Source organism: Adiantum capillus-veneris, chromosome 16 (assembly GCF_014529385.1).
Source record: "Adiantum capillus-veneris isolate H3 chromosome 16, ASM1452938v2, whole genome shotgun sequence".
NCBI lineage: Eukaryota > Viridiplantae > Streptophyta > Polypodiopsida > Polypodiales > Pteridaceae > Adiantum > Adiantum capillus-veneris.
The window spans coordinates 59,941,274-59,948,338 of NC_140946.1; positions in this window are offsets into that span (position 1 = coordinate 59,941,274).

Sequence of the window (7,065 nt, forward strand, 5' to 3'; positions counted from 1 at the left end):
TGTGCAATCAGAGGATGGCATATACATGTTGCAGGCAAAATATTTGCATAAAATTTTGGACAAGTTTGGTATGCAAAATTGTAAACCAATCTCTACACCCGTAGAAACTGGATCAAAGTTGAGCATGCACGATGCTGGAGAACCTTTTGATGTACATACTTATGCAGAAGCCGTTGGTTGCTTGATATATTTGGTGGGCAACACTCGTCTAGACATTCAATTTGGGGTTTCACAAGCAAGCAGATTTATGCACAGCCCAGGTATGCATCATTGGCAGGCTGTGAAGCGCATACTTCGTTACCTTTCAGGTACCCCTAATCTTGCCATGTTCTTTCCAAGGGGGGATATGTATGGAAAGCACAGTTCTATGCAGCTTCTTGGTTACAGCGATTCAGATTGGGCTGGTGATTTTGACACACGACATTCCACAAGTGGCAATTGTTTTTTCTTGGGAACTGCATGTATATCTTGGCTAAGCAAGAAGCAACCCACAGTGGCTACATCAACTTGTGAAGCTGAGTACAGGGCAGCTTTCACGGCAACAATTGATTGTGTATGGATACGCAGGTTATTGGCAGATCTTTGTGAGTGTCAACAGGCACCCACTACCATTTTCACTGACAGTCAGAGTGCTATGGCAGTTGCAAGGAATCCAGTATTTCATGCAAGAACAAAGCACATAGAGGTTCACTACCACTATGTCAGGGAAAGGCTACATGCAGGGGAGATCACACTAACTTACTGTCCTACACAAGATAACATTGCAGATCTATTTACGAAGGCATTATCACGAGAAAAGTTTGAATCTTTCCGAAAAGCTTTGGGCTTACTCTCATACACATGATGATCTGCTACCTTGTACGGATTCACACTATCACTACAGGGGGGATTTGTAGACATGTAGTAGTGTTAGTGTGTATATGCGCTTCACCAGGGGCACTTTTCTCCCACTGGGTTTTTCCCCCTGGACATCCGGTGTGAAAGGACACCTTATCCCTTAGGGTTTCATATAATCTTTGTAGCTCTGAGTTTGTATACACTATTATTCTAATACAGAGAGAGAGACTACAGAGATCTCGTACACAAGCTCTGTGTCTTCTCCTTCTCCATCTTCTTCCTACTCTGAGTTGCTGTCTTCCTTCTGTTTCCTGTTTCATCATCTTCAACATGTTGGAACGGGACAAGTTGATGTATGTGGGAGAGAGAAGAAGAGAAAGGACTTGATTGTGCAACGAATGAAAAGTGCACCTTTTCTTAGCCTACTTTCAGCCCACCTCACAAGCTTTATCAAGCACAACATTGTCTTCCGCTGGCAAGCCCAACAATTCAAGGATTGTTTGCTTAAGTTTCCTAGCAAACTTTGCAGAGAATTATTGTTTTAAAATTCAGAATGAGATTCAATCAATGCATTGGTGGTCTACTCAAGTCACAATACTTGTGCACATCACTTATGTAAGAAATGCAAAAGGTGGGGTTCAAAAGACACTACACTTTTACATATCAGAGGATAGGCAGCATGATACGTTCTTTGTACAACATTGTTTCATGCCTCATGACAAGTGGCTGAAACATGGATATTGTTTGAAGCACCATCGGATGTGGTCAGATGGCGCTGCTTCACAATTCAAAGCTAGTAGACCTTACTATTTTGTGGCCAAGTACTATCAGATAGCAGGTTTGCATATGATGCATAACTTCTCAGCATCTAGGCATGGAAAAGGAGAGCATGATGGGGTAAGAGTAGTCATCAAGAGAACCTTGACGCATGAGGAATTGAAACTAGATGGCTGGCTTATAAAGTGTGCGGCTGATGTGGTCAACTTTTTGAATGCAACTGTTCAGCCAAGAGAACAGTCTCACAAGTTTAATACACAGAGAGTCTTGTGGCTTATTGACGTTGGTACAGCCAAAATGTGCCGACCATAGAAGATGGCATGGGTAGATATGTGCAAGCTAGCAGAAGCATGGCAAAAGGGTGGAGCAGCTAGGAAGATCATGGGCTGACAGGTAGCAGCGGAGATGTATGACTTATGCGGTCTATAGACCAAGAAAGGCTCCAAAAGGGGCTAATTTGGGGAGCAAATGAAGGAGATGCAAGGTGCAGTCTTTGGGTCCAAGAATGTAGAGCTTGAAGTGCTGAAGGAGCAGGTCTAGGCGGCTCATCAAACCGAGCTACGGAGCCCAAGTGATGGCCAGTTTAAGTTTGTCGGGAGCTAGGTTGGTGCCCACCGACCACATGGGGGATCGTGCAATCTAGTGTCTTTTGAGCCTTGAAAAGTTTTTAGAGTAGGGTATGCATCATACGGAGCTAGCAGGAATTGACTGCACGTCAAGTGGATCCCGGAACAGGAAGTTAAAGTAGTCGGAAGATTGGGTGCAATTGTTCAAAATTGATTGCAAATGACTTTCTCGGTTTTGGCGGCCTCGATTCGGGGGCGCAAGGAATTGTGGAGTGCGACAAGGTCAGTGGTAGTCAGAGTTGGCTCAGTGAGTTTGCGGTCGGGTTTTACGGCTCGATGATTGGATCACCAGGTGCCAATTGGCAAGCAGGACAAGTAGTGGGGGGGAAAAAAGGTTGGGGAGTTTTTTTGGGAAAAAATTTTGAAGTTTTGAGGGCTTGGAGGCCATGTTAACCAGGAGCCACCACGTCCATTCGAGTAGTCCTGCATGCGGAGCTCCGTTGTGAGGTGCAAGGGTATATGAGTTGGGGCACAACCCCTTTATAGAGCATGTGGTGAAGCGTGAGAGCTTCCTTGCCTCAGCGATGACGTGCTCGGCGCCGACTAGCGGCCTTTTGGTTGCGCTCTCGATAGCAGTGGCCATAGCCAGTGGCACACCCGCTTTGTGAGGGGTCGGTGGTCAATACATTGGTGATGTGGCCGACCAGTAATGACAGGGGTTCCCCCGCTGCGCCCGCTAAGGGGCGCATTCTCTTGAGGTTAAAGGGGTACCCCGCCCCCAATAGCGATGTCGCTATTGCTCCCGAGGGGAGGGGTCCCGTGGCAACATGCAGTGAGAAGAGAAGATGGAGAGAATACGAGCCCGAGGCGAGTCAAGGGGCAAGTCAAGGGCATTATCCCACAGCAAAGGTCAAATGTGGGAGAGAGAGAGAGAGAGAGAGAGAGAGAGAGAGAGAGAGAGAGAGAGAGAGAGAGAGAGAGAGAGAGAGAGAGAGAGAGAGAGAGAGAGAGAGAGAGAGAGAGAGCCTATCTGAGGGGTGTCCAAAAGCCAAAAGGGCAAGTGCAAGGGTGGACAAAGCATAGGGGTACATCATGTAGAGGTTGCCAAAAATAAACTATGACAAATGCAAGCAATGCAAAGGAAATTCCAGATGAAGCTGCAAGTGAAGTGCATGAGATGGGAGCTCACCCATTATTTATTTTTTAGGTCTCCTAAACACACCCCTATAAAAGGATATATACTTCATTTTCTAGCGCTTTCTCCCAGAGGTCTTTTGGCCATTGGAGGTTTTTGCTTGTCTAGGCTTTTGAGCCATTGTTTTTTTGCCGAGGTTCATGCCGGCAGTGTATTGGTTGTATATGGTGTTGCATATGCAAGAAGGCTATTCTCTACTGTTTCTGGGCATCATTTCCCCTTCCCCCTTCTCTTTTAGGCTTGTGTGCGTGTGTTTCCGGGCATGTGAAAGCGTGTGTGCCCCCCCCGAATTTGGTCGTGCAAAGAGAGATAGAGAGAGGTTGTGTGAGTGTGGAAGGTTGTGAATTGAGTTGAGTGATTGTCTTTCTGGGGCATTGCAAGGAGTGTGTGCGTATGGTTGTGTGCAAGCGGCGGTTTTCTTACGGGTAGTGTCGAGTTTTGAAGGTGAACTCTAGTGGATTGGGGCGTTGTGTATACCCTGGGCTATAGTGAGGCATTGTGTTGTGTGCTGGGTGTGTTCCCCTTTCCCCCTCTCCATCTTCTGGTGCCTTCATGGAGGAGCTACCTGATGCTCTAATTTGAGGTCGAAAGTGGTGTTTTTTAGCCGACAAAGCAGTTGGCTGATGGTCGAGATGTTTGATGGTCAAGTCTGAAGCTGACAGAGATGGTGGAACCAAATTTTGGCCCCGTCTTTACAAGCGTCGAAGATCCCGAGGATTGGTTAGCAGATTTTGAGTTATGGCTGCTGTCGATGCATATGTCGATGGATGCAAAAAAAAGTTGGAGACAGTGCCGCTGTTTAAAGAGCAGTGATCGAGAATCATGGCAAAGATTGCAAAGTCAGTTTTTGAAGTGGTTTTGAGAGGTGATTACGGCAAAAGAAGCTGGTGCAAGGTTGAAGGCGGTATGCCAAGATGTGAGTAAGGATTTCTCTATTTTCATTGAGCAGTTTGAAGCTTGTTGGAAGCAGTTAGAGGTTGCTACGAAGCAATCAATACTTGAAGCTGTCAAAGCTGCTAGAGTGCTTGCATCCGAGGATTTGAGAGAAGGTCGAGGACGGTGTGGATACCTATGAAGACATGATCTATGTGGCAAAGATAAAGAGCAGAAAGGTGAAGCAAAAACTAGAGTTGGGCGTGTTGAAGCCAGCAGATTATATGCATGTTGCGGAGATAACAAAGTGCTCTTTGGTCCGACCAAAAGTGATTCCAATTGTTCGAAGTGCAGAGCCTGTTAAGGTAAGGCCTATTGTTGGTTATGTTCCTTGGAGATTTCCGATTTGTGATGTGCATGTGCCGAGGGTGGACGAGCTTGTCAACGAGGAGAAGCTCCATGTCGAGGTGAACCAAGATGCAAAAGCGGTAGCAGATGTGGACGTTCCGGTGCGGGTTGAAGAGGTAAAGCCTGTTCTTGTGGAAAGTTTGCATGAAAAGGTAGAATGCAATCGGGTTGCAGACACCGAGGGTTCAAAAGTTGATGAAGAAAGTGTGCAAAGTCATGACCACGACCTAGCTTCTACCTGCATGAGATGTTTAAACATTCTAACCCGGGACTCATATGTGTCTTTGTTGCTTACTACACATGCTACTTCAAAGTCATCCAAGAAATTTGCTACCAAATCCTCCCCCTTCTTTCCTTTAAATGTTGAAAATGGTACACTTGCCATGATTACTGAGAGAGAGAGAGCTAGAAAGATACACTGCTTAGCTTATAACCAAAAGATTCATTAATATTATTTTTTTCTTACAAAAAGGTGTGTATACCCTTTCTATACTATAACATAGATTAAAATCTCAAATGGTACATTGCCTTGTATTAACGGTAGGACAAATGGCTGATTTGATGCTAGAACCTCAAAGAAGCACTCCCCTCCCAGCATGGTGTTGATGATTTGCTGGTAGTGAGCCTTCCAATCCAGTATTACCTTGATTGAACGTATTCGTATCGGAATGTTTGATCTGCCTTAAGGTAGGTTGTACTGACTCATGTGAAGCTTAGAGGTACTTAGTTGCTGTCAAAACTAGTGGGAGAGAGTGGTGTCCTTTTGTGAAATAGACTTAGTAGATCCCTAGTCTCTTTAGTGAGGGCGTGAGCATGTGCGTCCATTATCTGTGCTGCAGCATCAGGTGCGACTTGGAAACTGATTGTGATAATTACCTCGGTGACTTGAATTACCCGATTCTTGAAGTAGAATAGTGTCAAATCTCTACTGTGTAGAGCTCCCTCCATCTTGTTGTTGCGGGTTGGTCGTAGGTTGCAGACATGGTCTCGACCTCCTCCTTCTTCTCCTTGGAACACAGGCTATGTATATCCACTGACTCTGACGTGCTGGGAACTGCAAATCTATCACCGGTATGATTGGCACTCGAGCCTCGATGGAGATGCAAAGTTCATCCAGCTGTGCTTGGAACTCTTCTTATTCTGTCATCTAGTTAGCAAACCCTGCTAACCACTCATCCATCCACAAAATTTTAGGGTTTTCAGTATTGTAAATTTAAAGGTTTCTTAAAAGGATCCTCAGTGGGGGCACCAAGAAAATGATGTTCGGAAATGACGTGCCAAGGGGGGTGGCCTCTACACCACACATAGCCTGAAGTCCCCAAGCATCAGCTCAAGGGGAAGGGCTATCCTATAACTCTAAGGGGCACCACCTAGCATAAATGCGGCTAGGGCACATATCATAGCCTCTGTCACCCTAGCACAACACACCCAAATCACATTCTTCTGAATCTTGACTATGAAAGAGAGTGTGTGTGTGTGGTGAGAGAGAGAGATTACCCTTTTCTTATTATTCCCTATTATGAGAAGTTCCAAATGGATACACAACCATACTCAAGAACTTCCATAGAGAAGAAACTGCCACCCAGAGGGTGAATGCTTACACCCGACTTCTATCACATGATACAACACAAGTACACAGGTCTTGGTGGCGAAGAGGTCCTCACTATTGATGTAGTTCCGCAGAAAGATTACAAGCTACTCAAGCTCCAAGATGTGGCTTGCGTTAACCAAGAGATTTTCTTATGAGTTAGATGTGTGTCTAAACCCATATTTCCATGGTGCTAGCATCAAGCGCTCCTAATTCCATGTGCTTAGAGTGCCAACCTTCCAAAAAAAAACTACCAATTGTCTATCATGCTTGTGTAGTGTGTGCATATGGTATGGTGATGTTGTGCTTCTCTGCATTGGCGTTCTTCCCTCTTCCTTGAGTGGAGAGCTCACCCTCCTTATATAGGATTTTGGGAGTGGTGACCTCTCTTACCAGTGGGGTGAGAGAGAGTGTGAGTGTGCCATGTGATTGCGGGACCTGCTCCAGTGGAGCCTCTTCTTATTCTGTTGAGTAGGAGAGAGAAGGTGAAGAGAGTAGAGAGAGGGAAGGAGTGGGGTAGGGATAAGTGAATTTACAAGTGCTAGCCATGGCTAGACTTAGGGTAACTTAGTTTAGGGTTTTTTACAAGGGTGTTGCCGATGGGAGAAAGTCGTAGAAGAGGGGATGGAGTATTCTTCTGTCGTCGTCGGTATTTTGTCGATGTTGGGATGCTATGGGATGAAGAGACCTAGATCGTATGGCTCCCCCCCGTTTGTCTCGCTTCTCCTTCTTGCTTCTTGTGTTCTTCTTGCTAGAAAGGTGATTTATACTAGGTGTTGTCGTAGTTTAGCATGTGCTTGATAAATGTCTGTGCGTATAAG